Source organism: Anomalospiza imberbis, chromosome 1 (assembly GCF_031753505.1).
Source record: "Anomalospiza imberbis isolate Cuckoo-Finch-1a 21T00152 chromosome 1, ASM3175350v1, whole genome shotgun sequence".
Taxonomy (NCBI): Eukaryota; Metazoa; Chordata; class Aves; order Passeriformes; family Viduidae; genus Anomalospiza; species Anomalospiza imberbis.
In genome coordinates, this window is record NC_089681.1 from 64,189,721 (window position 1) to 64,203,796 (window position 14,076).

Here is a 14,076-nt window from a genome sequence, read left to right on the forward strand (position 1 = left end):
CTGCTGAAAGTCCATGAGAGACTTTTATGATTTCTGCCATGTCTGTAGTGCACAGCATCTGCTCAGCTTTTAGAGGTGACCCCTCAGTGAGAGGCTCATAATTTTAGGCTCCAGGTTCAGACATTTTGACCTATACAGATAAGATTTCTTTTTCCTCCAGAGGGTTCAAGAAAGTCATGTGAAAGAAAATGGTCTTGCCACTGTCAGATGTTCCTGATAGCATTGTTCTGGAGATTTTTCTCTGCAGGGATGTTCTTTTTAAAAACCCATCTTTATGTTAAGACTGCCTTAAATCCCACAAGCTTTACAAATAAAAGCCTCTCTCTCTCTGAGCAGGGCTTCTCTTTCACTCCCAACTATCCATTCTAGAATCTCAGCAACAGTTTTCCAATTTCTAAGAAAATTACTTTCCATTATTCTAAATCTCTTAATCATAAAATATGACAGCCTAACCAGTAAAAAAACATGTTCCAGGTTTTTTAATTTTTTTTTTTTTCACAAAATTAAGATGCAAAAGAACAGTATATTTGGGATTATTTCAAAAAGAGAGATGTTTCAGCAGTCTACTAAACAATTGCATGTCTTTCTCTCTCTGAAATATTCTCTGTTGTAAAAGCAGTAAACAGTAATATAAAGAAAGTTTCCTAAATTACGTGACCTTCCTTTCAATGCTTCACAGTCCAATGAATGAAGGAGAGGACCACTGATCTCAGAAGGGTATATTAGGAAAACATCCCTACAAAAAATATACAGAAATATGGTATCCTGGATCTAAAGGAAATAGTCTCCATGTCTTAAACTTCTGATAAAGATAAAAATATAACATGGATCTGCAACTTACTTTTGAAAAGCCCAGGCTGAAATGTAAATGTCCTTAAAATTAAAAGTCCTCAAAGAAATAATCAGGGTTTAAGCCCTGAAGGGATCTCTTAACCAGTCAGTCTGACTTATTTTAACATTATGTATCTTTCAGCTACTCTATGCTAGACTGAAAAACTTTATCTTGGTTAAAGAACTGTTTGCCCAACAATTGCAGAGTTTTTTGCCCTAGGACTTGCCAAGATGTGTGAAAGGAAGAAGCCCTTGTCCAACCCATAGTACATATCAGTGCTTGCCCCTTCCCGCTGCATGGTAGCAGTTCCCAGAGAGCCTCACTCATGGTGCTTTCCAGCCAGAATGCAGAGCTCTTCAACGGCTGGCATTTTTTTTCACCTCAGAAATACTTACATGCAGCAATCAAGTTACTGCAACCTTCTGTTTTTCCTTTTCTCAGCCTAACAGCTGGAGGTTTCTAAGTCTGCCTTTTAAAAGCCTTTACATCATCTTTGCAGCTCATTTATGCACTGGCCCCACGTTTAAAATATGATCACAGCCAGACTGTGGGGAACAGAACCATATTTAGCTTCTCAATATCTGTCTCACTGACTTGGTTTAAAGAGGTAAAAATCACCCACTTATTGATCCTCTGTGCTCATGCCTAAGGATCACATTAGCCATTTTGTCAGCAAAGCACTGAACTCAGGAGTTGAAAATAATGCTGTAAAAATGCCGTTAATGTTCCAGTATGACACAGTTTATAGCTAGAAATTATGTCACCTATTATATGAATGTCAAAAATATCACATTCCTTTTTTAGTATTCCAGCCCAGAATTACTTGGAGGTCCAGAACCAAGGAGGTGAAAGTGTGCACAGTACAGAGTGCTAGTCTTTCTTTCAGTCACAGCCTTTCAATGTTTTACATGCATGTCTTCATTTCCACAAAAAGATAAATATTTAATCTTTCATAATTTTACATCCTGTTTTATTCTGTTTCAAGTACGATTTATTCTAGAGAGCTACCATACAGTCTTGGAAATGGTCAAATCGCCAGAAAGTTATTAATCTTGGATGTATACCCCAGGAAAACTCAGTATAAAAGAGTAACTTAAGGATTTTAGTCTTTAGTGGAACATTCTTTTTATGTGCCCAGATCCTGAAATCTTACATCAGCCAGCACATTAAACTCCCAGAAGGCAGCAGAGGAAAGGTTCATGTGAAAAAGCACTTGACTGCTGAAGGAGCCACTCCATAAAACTATTAATCCTCAAGAAGGACAACAGAGCTTACACTAAGAGTGAAATATGTGCAATTGAGGGTGCTACCCATTTCATTATTGATTACTGAATGACCCAACACACAATCTGCTGCAAGGAAGCAATGGTTTTACTCTCCTCCATCACCTAATTCTTAACACTGAAGTTCTGAAGTCTCACATTTTAGCATCAGAGTCATGCTGCTTTTTCTTTAGGATTTCTGGTTCTTGTTTTTGCAGGCACATTACGTCAAGACTATTTAAATGGTAATGCCTGACTATGAAACACTGGAGAAAAAAAAAAGGAAAATAAAAAGCACCAACAAAAACAACCTGCACCAAAACAAACCTGCCACTCATATAGAAATATTTTTATTAGCAATTGTATAATGCATTTAGGTATTTTTGAATATTTAAATTAGTATCAGTCTTACCTCCTAATTTAAACTTCCCCATGCTGAGAACAGCCCAGAACCATTTCTTCTTCTGAGAAAGGCTCTTTATTACTCATCAGGCATAGCAAAATCTAATGTCGGCATAAGGTTGTGAGGTTTTTCTCTTGTTGCTAAACTCAAGGTAGTTGCAGGAGCTGATGAGGCATGCTTAGAGTACACCTAGCCATTCTTTCTCCTCAGGGAGCTTAAAGCTGCCCAGAGAGTAAGATCTTAGACTGCTGAGACCAAATGTGTAAAATAAGGGCAGAAATATTAGGAAATAGCTCAAATCTTCTTCCTCCTTTTATCTAAAAAAGTTGTCATTTTCTTTTGATCACAGCAGAAATTCCAGGCTCATTCACACCATTTAATGCTAATCCCTGCAAGACAGTGGATTTCTTAGCTGTCCTTCTGACTACATAAGTGAAATTTTCTGTTCAAATACTATTAAGCTTAGAGTCTTGAGTTTCTCTAACTCTACTCTCAATTACCTGTTCACCTCTGGTTGTACAGTAAGGTCATCCAGATGACTCAAGTTGTTTCAAGCACACTGTTTTTAGCACCTCACAAAAATCTCACTAGGCACTTATATGTCTACCAAAAATATGTTTTCGTGTTTTAAATTTGTCCTTTAATGAAGTCTCCACGTAATATCAGGGCTTCATTCTGTGCTTAATGAATAGATACCTTTGGGAAAACAGTAATTTGAAATAATCTGTGAATGGAGTTATTGGAATCCATGTATAAAAGTGGATATATTATGTAATTTTATTGATGTAAGTAATATAAAGATACTTTTCCCAATTCGGTTTCATATTTGCAACATTTGGTTCTTGTAACAGAAAAATCATACTTTTAAGGTCTTAACTGAATTGTACATATCTCTCTTTCTGGCTTTCACAATGACTCTCTATTTAGAAATGTGACTTCCCTACAAGGACAGTACAAACATCTGAATTCCACAGATTCACTGACAGTGAGAATTACTGGGTTTTCAAGCCCAAATCACTGTCAATTCTTATGTATTGCTGGTGTGCTTCAAACAGTGACTAAAGAACAAGAAGTTGGCCCTTGTTCCCAAAGGGATACAATCTATGACTCAGCAGCAGAAAACAGATAGATTAGATATACAGAGAAACACAGAAAGACAATGAAATATGACTTTGTGTGATTTATCAGTTAAACAACACAAACAATGTGGAAAGGTAGATGGGAACCAAGTAAAAGAAATACCTACTTTTATCAAGCAGTTTGCAGTGTCCAAACTGTAAGCGTGTTATGTACCCTCTACCTGTTCAAAGGAGACAGTGAAGTCATTGGTTTGTCATAAATTTGCTTTTGCTTGACTACAATTTGGCTTTGCAAGGTTGCTTCTGATTCCTATTGCAAGAACTTAAAAGTTCATAGATTTGCAGCAGCAAAGATCCTGTGTCAAACTAATACATGCCATTATGTCAGATTACTTAAAATATTTTGGAACAGCAACTGCCAAGTATTTGAAGGCTAAATTCCCTTAGTGATCTGACTCAGAACAACCTTTCTGTTTCCCTGATGTGCCTGTGTCCACCAGACATATTTCCAAGTTCTTTTCCAAGGTGTGTTTTCTCTCAACATTTTTTGAAATATCTAAGTCTCCATTTGATGTGGAAAATAATGTCTAGGTAATCCCTCTGTGCACCCTGTGACATTTTAGTACTGTCCTTGGTTAGCAGTTACCTGGCTTTGTTTTGCAATGAAGAATAAAGTCAGCAAAGTCTAACAGGATATACTGTTAGATCAAATTATATAGCACTAACTATACAAATAATAATGTTTTTGTCTCAACATTTAGTTACTCTTTTCAGTTGACAATGGGGTTAGTAAGATCACTCCATATGTAAGTCTGTCTCTATGCAACTGCCAACCACACATTTCACCAGGTTTTAGCATTCTTCAGACATTTTGATAAGGCTTAATTTAGCCTTTATGCTACACTTTGTCTGACGTGTCACTCAGTGCAACATTTTTCCTAAAAAAAAAAAAAGCAAAGGCAAAAAAAGCCCCAGCCTTGCTTGGCAACAGTGAAATAAAATCAAAGCATATTTCAAGTTGGAAGGGACCCAGAAGGACCATAGATGTAGATCTTTCTATGGATTTTGAGTCTACATCTACAGTCTCCTTTAGCAAGGAACATCATGGATTTCTGCATCTTTAGCGGAATGCATTACATAGCTTTAAATATTCTGTATCTGATCCTATAATATTCTAAACATTTTAAAATACTCTTACCTGGTAATAAAATCATACATAATAAAACAGCATTAAACTCTACTTTGGTCTACTCTATCTCTCTATTATAAAGTATTAAATATTAAACAATTTAGATAAAAGAAAGATGAAAAAGAGGTACTCCTCCTATCATAACTTAGCATTAATATTTCATTAAAGTCCAGATGTGACATATTATTAAATAGTGACATTTTTCTTCAAGAGTATTTCTTCTTATCACTGCATTTTTAAATAATTATACTAAAATTAATTTATTTCCTATAAACTGCATAAATTTTGAAATAGAAAAGTTAAAGAATTCTGTATTTTTATGAACTGTGCAAAACAGAACCATGGCCAAAACCACTGTACTTGACAGATTCCAAATATTTTATTTTTTTAATTATTTATTGGAAATTTAGAGTAGCACTGAATGACATTCTCTTCTACTTTTCAAGCAGACTATTTTTTTTTGCCACAGAGGTGTAAAACTTCAAGTGCAAATCTGCTCAAAACATAAGGAATGAGTCGTCATTTTATTTAGGGATCTGAATGAGAGACAGACAGGAAGGCAATCTTTCATTCAAATACTGGGGCAGTTTTTTTTCAAAATATATGACAATAAACAAATAAATTCAGTTATCAAGGTTTTATTTCCTTCCAATTGCTGAGCATGCCCTTCCTGTGTCTCCTAGCTAAAGTTATTGCCACAGACTTTTGGTGAGTGTGCAAACATTTGTACTGATGGCTTTTTTTTCCTAAATACATCATCTGTAGCCTGTTTGCACCTTTATTTGTATCACCATGAGCTCTTTCCATTCTATACTTGTTAGTACTAAGGCTGTATTAATGTTCTGTTGTGACGATTTGTGTTTTGTTAATCACATATCCTTCAGCCAATGCAACTCCAGCACTTAATTGTTGTCTTATCCTCTCAGGCCAGGAACTATTCAAAAAATAAGAATTTAATTACATTGTAGCTGAAATTTTATCTCACTTAAAGTACATAATAGTTTATATGTACATTCTTCATGCTAAGGCTGGTTCTTAATAACTCCAGCCTGACAGTAAATAATGCAGCAATTGCTTACATCACTTTCAGTGTATTGTGTAGGAAAGGCAAGTGACCCTTGGAGCCTGTACTATTTTGCTGAGATAAATGCACAGTGAAATAGCTCATAACACATCACAGACACAAAAAAAGAGTAGAGCTGGTAAGACAGGTACGTGTATCACATAACACAACATAGACAAGGTTGAGATTAGTGACGATGTGCTTATCATCCCTGGACAGTGTACATCCTTGCAGTTACACCTCTGATGATCAGGAGCCTTTGGGTACACACACATCATATGATAAAAAATATTTCAAACTTCATGGCAGAGAATAATTTCATCATCAATGCTGGAAGAGACTTGCAAGATCATTCAATGTGACTGTCACCCAGCATCACCACTGTAACCCCTAAACCACATCACCCAGCACCACATCCAGATGCCTCTTGAACACATCTAGGGATGGTGACTCCACCACTTCCCTGGGAAACCTATTCCAATGCCTGACCACACTTACAGTGATTTTTTTTTTCTAATATCTAATCTCTCCTGTCTCTGCTTAAAGTCATTTCCTCTTGTCCTCTCACTGCAGTCATGGCAGAAGAGACCAGTCCTGCCTCTCTACAGCCCCCTTTCAGGGAGCTGTAGAGAGCAGTAAAGTCCCCCCTGAGCATCTCCTTCTCCAGGCTAAACAGCCCCACCTCCCTCATCTGTTCCTCATAAGGCTTGTTTTCTAGACCCTCCATGAGCACTGTTGCCATTATCTGGACATGTTCTGGCCCCTCAATGTTCTTTTTAAAGTGCAGGGCTCAAAAATGAGTGCAGTTCTTGAGGTATGGCTTGACCAATGCCACATACAGGGAGACCATTTTTTTTTTCCCTTCAAGATAAAAATGTATTTGTTTTTGCTTCCACCGCTTTAGTCATAAATGCTTGACTCACACTGTCAGGCCCTATTCACACACATATGCACACATAACCTTGGTACATAAAAGCTCATGGACTGTAAGTACAGTAGGTCACTAAAGAAAAAAAAACAACACAAAACAAGCAACAAAAAAAAAGGACAGGAAAAGACACATTGGCAAGATTATGAGTCACAGATTTGTGTTATCCCATCCTACAAAGTTCTTCTAAGAAAGTGGAAAGCACTTGTTAGTAGATAAACAAACTGAATGGGTTAGGTAGTGACATTTTTCATCTTGTTCTCTTTGTTTATTCAAGCGAGAAAAAAAAAGATCAATATTCATGAAGATAAAAGCACAAATATCATTGGGGCAGGATTACCACAAGCACTGCAATTTCATACCAATTACTTTGTACACAGACAAAGTGTAAAATTAGTTTTAGCTACTTTTGCTTTCTATAGCCACATTAAACAAAGCCACAGAAGTTGTTTGCTTTCTCATATGCTCATTAATAACAGACATTGATCAGCCTAATTGCAAGTGCACATTTATACATCACTGCTGAAGTTATTTATCTCTGCTAAAGGTATTCACCTTTCCCATTAAGTTATTAAGTCACAATTGTTCTCAGGAACATTTTATAAGGGCTTCCATAAAATTACAGTATTTAGAAAGAATGCTACTTGATATCTCCCATGTAATTGTTTTCTGTAGAAGACAATAATTAAAGATCAACTCCACAAAACTAAAAATGTATTATAATCCATAAAATGTATTCATCATAATGTGGACCTGTGATGGAGTCTATATTGCCCAGGAAACATTTTTGTATATAAACACAGGAGAATATATCACTTTCATAACTCATCATCATGTCACTATTTTATAGAGCTCAGCTTTTTTACAAGATGGAGTTAATCAGAATCATTAATTGACTGTCATAGGGGAGTGTTTCTTTTCTTCACTTTATTTTCATGTACATCACAGAGAGTAGGGGAACTGCTGCCCTTGTCATTTAATCAGACACAAGTTCACAGGTAAGCTTAACTAAGTCTGCCAAATTTATTCACTCCCTGGTTTGCTGGAATGAACTAATCCCATAGCCAACTTCAACACACGCAACATAATTTATTCCTAAATTCCAATGTGAAATAAACTGACCTGATCCCTTGCGAGACAGAGATACATAAGAGACACAGACAATATGATTATGAACCATGTCACATTACAATCCGCTAAGATGGTCATTCAGTGTTATTCTTGCTACTTCATAAACCCCAAAATACCTCATAAAACAGAATATCCCCTTGTTGGCATAGTGTAAAATCCCAGTCTCTTAAGCTGCCAAGCAGCCTTCTGATGAGCTGACTAATAAAAACAAACAAACAAACAAAATAACCATGTCAAATGGCAAACCTAAAGCAGTCTTTGGGGTGGTAGAGACTGCAGACTTGATAAACATCTGCAGGGAACTACACTGAAACTTTGATACCAGAAAGGCACCATGGTAAAGGAACGGGGGAATGGTCTATCAATTTGGAGCTGCTAACTCTCAAAGAAGCATCAAGAAATGCAACTTCAAAGTGAAAAATATGAAATCTCTGTAAAAGTGGTTATGAAATACAAGTAGTATTCTGAAGCAGCTACACACGTATCTGCAATAACTGGAGCTCCACAGTATCACTAGCCAGGAAGCAGCAAAAGAGGCTTTCGTGTTCCCTGACCCTGGCAATTACATATTTTGGGGTTTTACTTTTTCTATTGCTTTCAGTCTATTTACCAATGTAAACATTACCTCACAGCTCAAAGAATCTCTGAAGATCAAGACAGAAACACCTTCAAGTCCCCAGAGCAATCCTCTGCTAGGGCAGACTTTTAAACCGACAGCAAACCACTTGTACATACCTCACTTCCGTGCTCTTGGCAGTTTCTGCCAAGGCCAGTCCCTGTCTCCAGTGAAGGAGATCACTCTCCTGGCTGTGGGTGTTCTCTGCTTGTGTAACTACCTGCAAACACTGGTGTCCTTGTCTAAATCGATCAGGAGACAAAGGAGTGCAGAAGGCACCAACAGGGATGGCTCTCTTCAGCAACACAGATTTCAAGCCAGCTACCTGCCCCACAATGGACCATCTGTGGGTACCAGAGATGTCTGAAGAGCTGTGCAAAGCTTGGTGTTTTGCACACCACTGATGAGCTTCCTTGGGATGGCACTCTCCTAAAGACTAACATAAGACTGAAAAAGGCAGTGTATCTGCAGTTTGCAGGGCGTACCAAATGCTTTTCAGAGGCTTATGTTATAGGTTTGATCTTCTGGCTCCTAATAAGCAGCAGATTATACATGCATATCCCTCCTGGTATATTCTTGCCCTTTATGAATTATTTTCTGATCATAAGGCTATAAAATGAAAAGACAGACAGTACAATTTTAGTTGACCTTTTATATCTTCTGTATGTTTGAGAAATTTTAATGTTATTCTCAAAAAAACCCCTCAAATGACTCAAATTTCAGAGGATTTATTTTTATTTTTCTTATTAAAAGGAGAGTTTTTAAAATTTTCAGAATTTAAGTACTTTGTGAGTCTTCCTTAATTTAATTATTTTACTGATTGCTAATAGGACTCCTGTAGAATTGGGTTTTGACATAAAGTTTATGAATTATCTTTTAGATTTCCTTCAATCTTTTACTTACCTCCTTTGCCTATCTCAATTCTTCTTTTCTTGCCTTATTTTATTCCTTACTTTCTCCACTATTATTTAGTTAATAGCAATTAACTAAATAACATAATTAACATTGCCATTGAAATCAATAATAATTAACATTATTAACATTAACTTTAAATTAATAATTTAATAATTAATAAATAACATTAATAATTAACATTGCCATTGAAACAAATATAAATACACCATTTCAGACTTTTGAGAAGATCTTCCTGAAATCCTTCTCCTTGTTGAGAACATCCAGTTTACTGAACACTGAGACTTACCAACTGCCTTTGAAGACACTGACATTAGGGGTGAATGGCTGCTGCCAAATAGAACAAATGCTGTTTTGGAGACCGCAGGTAAAGGTCTGGAAGAGATCTGAACTCTGGACACAGACAGGAAGGCAGCTGCAAAGGTATCAGAACCAGCAATGAAACCAGTGGATTAGTTGTAAAAGATTATCCAGACTGTCTAAAACCTATTTTCCATTTATGTATGAGTCGAATAAACAATATTATAGGTAAAATATGTAAGAAATCGTATTATTTCTTATGACTCCATGTGATGATTTTTGAGTCCAAAGAACCCGTCAAACAAACAAGCTGCTTTTCTATCTGAAATTGAAGCATCAATTTTTGAGCTAAGTACAAATCTAAATTAACTGCTTAGTCAGAAAAAGTCTACTACTTGTACACAAAAGAAAATGCTTTCTCTTCCCTTCAGTTACATATTGGAAAAATCCCAGCCTCCCACATAGTTTCCCATATATCGTTTTAGAGAAAGCACTAGCAAAACAAAGAGAAGTGAAATTTTCTGACCATTCAATGCACTATAATCTTCAGCCTCCTTCATGAGTTGTCGTAGTCAATGCCTGCACCTACCTTCTGTCTGTTCTCTTTTATTTCAAGCCCTGGCTGGAAAAAAGACTGGAAATACTTCGTCAGCTCTGAACCACTGGAGAAATCCACTACCAATAAAAAATTTTCCATCAGGACTTTTTATTTATTTACTTTTTACCACGCTCACAGGTTTTTCATTCCTCGGGAGCAACACAAAGCCACTGGATCATATCAATTAATCATGCCACACTATACCTACTACTTTTAAGTATAAAAATAGAAAAAAATCTAATCCTTCTCATCTCTGCCTCCCCCTCAAATAGCCCAGAACCAACAGATCATCAGTCCTTCTTAAGACATCACAAACAAAAATTTAAAAGGCCAAATCTACTGTTTTTCCTTTCCTATCAAGTTAATGCTGGGAGTCTGATACAGTATTATTTTTTCTTTATCTAATTTCTAGCAAGTGCCTTTCCTCAAAGAAGGAAAGATTTGGGATACATATTCAACACAAATTAATTCCTCAGGAAAATGGCTTACACCAGATGTCTGTGAGCTGTTAGCCACATGTTGCCAGTTGAGCCTTTTGTTGTCAAAAGCTACACACAATTCTTCCAAGTACCGTTCCTTCCTTCTAGTATCACCAACTAATCTGATTGAAAGACCAGACAGTAGGTTCCAAATCCCCAGATGGGGACTGCCTGTAGCTGCTAATAATTTTCACACCAGGAAAAAATAAAGAGCTCTTTTCATGTTAAGGGTGTTTTATTTTATTTTTAAAAAGATACCTCAGATCCGCATCTTTCCACAAACCCATTCAAACCACTTGCAAACATTCTTGCACATTTTAACATTCTGTTGCCAAAATATCTAAGACCAACAGCATCAAATTACCTCCCCATCTTTTTGATTTTCAGACTCACACTTTTTTTGGCTAGTGTGATGGCTGAGGAAATTGAAAGGTGCTAAAACAATCAGATAAAACAAAACAGACCATTACCTCCTCTTACTGGCATATCCTGCTCTCCTTATGGAACTCTCATATTTGAATAACGATAGAATTGATTGTCTTCTAGCCACCTCTATTATAAAGCCAACACACTTACAAGAATGGAATTAGATGGAAAAGAGAAATAGGAAATATCTTGAACAAACATAAACCTTCAGTCAGAGGGAGCCTGAGCTAAAACAGCTCATCCAGAATGAATTTTCTCATGCAACTTTCTCTAAACTCCTAACGTTTGCACGGAGCTATGTACATTTTTCAGCTACATACAGTATCTAAATATAATACACTTACATAAACAGTTTCAATTTTACTGAATTCATTCATTTATTAAAATTGAAATATTAACATTAAAAATGTACTTTTTTCCTCCAACAAGCACTCTTTCTTTTTTTTCTTGCCACACTGCAGGACTGGAATATTTGAGACTTCTAATCTGTCTCCACAGAAGCGATGTCAAAGTGTAGTGCAGCCTAATTTTAAAAAACAGAAATTATAGAAAATCTCCCTTCCCAAACTTCAGCAGCTGGGCACTGAGGACCACCATAAGAAGGCAAACTGTTAGAGGTTATTTTTCCCTTGCTATCTCTGAAAATGCAATGACATGTAAAATGTGTTATCTTTCCCATTAATGCAAAATGAAATGTGGTTTTGCATGCTGTCTTATAGAGATCTGGGAAACAGGAAATGATTTCTTGATGGGGACAATGGCAATCAGAAGCATCAACTGTGTTACTATACAACATGGAAGTTATTTTTTTTCTTAGAAAGCTGCATTTGCTTGAGTTGAAGGCATATTCATTGACCTGGAGGCCTGTCAGGAACTATATCCTACATAGAGAAACTCAGTAAGATCAAAGATAATTTTCTACAGTCCATTTAAATTTCCAGCCACCCTACGCTTTCATGCTCTTCATTCAAAGCCAAAACTCCATGGATAAATTTGCGTCTCCTTTTCCAAATTCTTTCATTTATGTTTTTGCACATACCTGTATTTCCATGTGCAGACAGAAATTAAAGGAAATAAAAAATCTGTAGTATTTCCACTCAACCAGGAAATTAATTACCCTAACTTTAAAATAGTTCTATTCCTCCACTATGTGCAGTTCCAAGTCCTTTGCTGTTTGCAATCAAATTTACAAATGCTTTCAGAATGGTTGCTCTTTACGGAGCATATCCTCCAAGTTCAAGAATGATCCATCGCCACCTGTAGGAAATCAGGCAAAGATTGCAGGAGACCCATGTAGTTAAACAAGGAGCTCCTGACTAAACTTAAACATGAAAAGGAACCATGCAAGGCAGTGATGAAGGCTCAAGTCACACAGGAGAAATATGTAGATACTGAACACCCAAAGACATGATTAGGAAAGCCAAAGCCCACCTGAAGTCAAATCTAGTGAGGGACATGAAAAGCAATAAGAAGGGCTTCCAGAGGCCTACCAACAGCAAAAGGAATCATAGGTGAAAAAGCAGCACTGACAGTGAATGGGGCAAGGAACCCAGTAATAATGGACATGGGTCAAGGCCAAGGTGCTTCACCTAGAACTTCATTCCTAGGACTCCCTTCAAGAATCCCTGGACTGAGTCTAATGAAAGGGCATGAAGACTGGAGCATATAAAAAAAGTGCTTGAGAAAGCTAGAACTGTTCAGTACATGACAGAGTAGGCTCACAGTAATCTTAGCAATGTGTATGAAAAGGTAGAAATAAAGATGATGGAGTTGGACTCAGTCATATTCAGTGGCATGGCAAGAGGCAAGGGGCACAAACTGTAATAGAAGAAATTTCATTTTAACAGCAGACAAAAAATTCATTATTCAAACACTGGAACAGGCTGCCCAGAGGTGTTATGGAAAAACTTAACTGGGCACAGTCCTGAGAAACTTGCTTTAGCTGCCTATGCTTTGTGCATGTCAGGTGGAATAGGCCATCTCCTGAGGCCCTTCCAAACTCAGTGATACTGTGATTCCAGAAAGGGCTACAAATATGGTACCACAAGTACCTCAAAAACAAAAGCTAGGAACTTCAAACATTTAGTCTGAAAATGTGTTTCACTGACCACATAAGACAGATGTCAGCAGTGGAAAAGCAGTATCTGAAACATTTTTTTTCAAAGGGGCAAAAGAATCTAGCACTTTGTTCTGCCACACAAAATCTCATTATTCAATAAAGATCTGAACAACTTATGGAACTTAAATAGTAATTATTTAGTGATGTAAATAGTCACTAACAATCATCAAGTGGTAATGATTTTGTGTGTTATAAACCTTGACGCCTTTCAATACTTTGTAAATAGTCTAGAATTAAGTAAAAACTGACTCATTATCAGATTTGTATATCTACAAAGTCTGCAGAATATTAAGTAAGGTAGACAGGGCAACTGTGAAGAGGGATCTGGAAATTAATTTAGTAAGCTTAAGCCCATTCTTACAGCACATACCTTAATAATGTCAAATAGACACAGAAACAAAGAATACCTGCTTGAACTTTACTCAAGGACTATCCAGTAAAATAGTGACTTAATCCCTTATGACTCCTAAATAATTGTGAAACTGCAGAACAAAAACTTCCAGCCCAGTTCTGTCACCCAAAAAAGGCTACTGTGAGTGTGTTTAAACAGAATACCAGTATGTGAGAATACTAAGATACACTTTACCTCTTTGTGTCCCTGATGAGAACTACAGTGAAGATACTGTAATTCTACTCTCAGAAATAATATGTAATTATATATAGACAGAGGAAGCACAGAAGTGATTTAGACTGAAAAAAGCCTCACATTAATTTCAAGAACTGCACTGTCTTAGTTTAC